Source organism: Orycteropus afer, unplaced genomic scaffold (genome assembly GCF_000298275.1).
Source record: "Orycteropus afer afer isolate SDZICR_OR568_19922 unplaced genomic scaffold, OryAfe1.0 scaffold01057, whole genome shotgun sequence".
Lineage (NCBI taxonomy): Eukaryota > Metazoa > Chordata > Mammalia > Tubulidentata > Orycteropodidae > Orycteropus > Orycteropus afer.
The window spans coordinates 101987-103673 of record NW_006922644.1 but is presented as its reverse complement, the minus strand read 5'-3'; the positions used below and the strand labels follow the sequence as shown (position 1 = coordinate 103673).

Sequence of the window (1687 nt, the reverse complement as noted above, 5' to 3'; positions counted from 1 at the left end):
CAGCCACTCCTCAGAAGGAAGGTTGGTCAATCTACTTCTGTAGTGATACTGCCTCGGAAACCCAAGGAGGGGTCGCTATGAGTCGGGATGGACTTGACAGCAGTGAGTATTAATTTATGAATAATAACACCATTTGAAAAGGTCTGTGTTTGCTAACTTCTGTTTGTTGCGAAGAGAAAGGAAGAATTGAGAAAGAAAACAGAAAGTGAAAGAAAAAAAGAGAAGGGGAACAGGGTGATTGGGTTTTAATAAGCGTAACCAGGTCCGCTTATTGTGAGGGACGGTTTCATGGGTGTAGGAGGACAGCGGCTTGGTGAAGTGGAGGGTCAGCAAAAAGGGGAAGACCCTCAACGAGATGGATTGACACAGTGGCTGCGACGACGGGCTCAGGGATCGCAGGCCTGGCGCAGGACCGGGCAGTGTTTCATTGTGTTGTACACGGGGTCGCTGTGACTCGGAGCCGAATTGATGACACCTAACAACAACACAACAACCAGACAGTGGTCTCTTTCTTTCAAGCACAAAACTGACAACCAGAGTGGGCAACGTTATAAGTCCTCAAGGCTCCTCACCCAATAGAAACATCACTGATGAGACAAAAGGGTCTGTCCAGGCTTCTCGCTATTCAATGAGGACAACGCTCTCCTCTCATCTTCACGGAAAACAGACGTTGGGTCTTAAGGAGGTCCCCCAACCATTCCCTTTGCTGAAGCAGGTGTTGGCCAGGGACCTGTGTCGACCCACTCATCTCCTCTCTTGACCACCTTCTCGTTGTTACATGCAGTGGAGTTGACTTCAACTCATAGAGACCCCGTGTCACAGAGTGAAGCTGCCCTTTAGGGTTTCCTAGGCTGTCATCTTTATGGTGACATCAGCAGCATTATGGTAATCGCTCAGCAGGTTTCTGTCCTGCGGAGCCACAGGGTGAGTTCAAACCACAAACCTCTCAGTGAACAGCCACAGAGCTAACTGTTTTACCACAACACCTCCTCCTACCACCTTAGTCAAGTGTATTGTTTGCTTACATATTGTGCCTAAAGTCACTGCTTCTTACTGTACAACAACAATAATTGTGTTCTTTGTACAAATTATGGAAAATACTATAATAATAAAAAAAAGTCCAAAATAAAAGAATTTAAATTCCCCATATTCCTTCGACCCTGAAATAACACCTCATTTGAGTGTTTATCTTTCCAAGCTGTGTGTGTCTGTATCTATGAAAATATTACATACATCTACACACGTAATCTTTTTCTTCTAAAATTTGGGATCACATTCATATCATCTGATAACCTAGTTTTCCCTTTTTTTCTCCTATTTAGTCCCAGTTTTCATTAAAAGTCTGGTAGATGTGTATTAGTTCAAACTGCCTGAATTCTTGCTTTGTGTGCACTTGACCATGGCACGTCAAAAAACAAAAGAAAGCCTGGGTACATCATACTTATGACCTGCCCAAGCCCTTCTCTCTGTGCTTCACAGGTATTAATTCATTTAATCATCATGGCTTGTGCAGTCGAGTCGGTCCCAACTCACAGTCACCCTACAGGACAGAGCAGAACTGTCCGCATAGAACTTTCTAAGCTGGTATCTTGTAGCACAGTGCCTAAGGCACTTGACTGCTAACCAGAAGGCTGGTGGTTCAAACCCGCCGGCCACTCCTCGGAAGGAAGATGGGGCAATCTACTTC

The 1687-nt window shown here is 45.1% G+C and overlaps 1 protein-coding gene across 1 annotated transcript in view; it reads right to left on the bottom strand.

Moving 5' to 3' along the window:
• The window catches only part of FLT3 (fms related receptor tyrosine kinase 3), a gene marked incomplete at its 5' end in the record, with an annotated part of 119415 nt that overhangs the window by 89123 nt on the left and 28605 nt on the right, over nucleotides 1-1687 (bottom strand).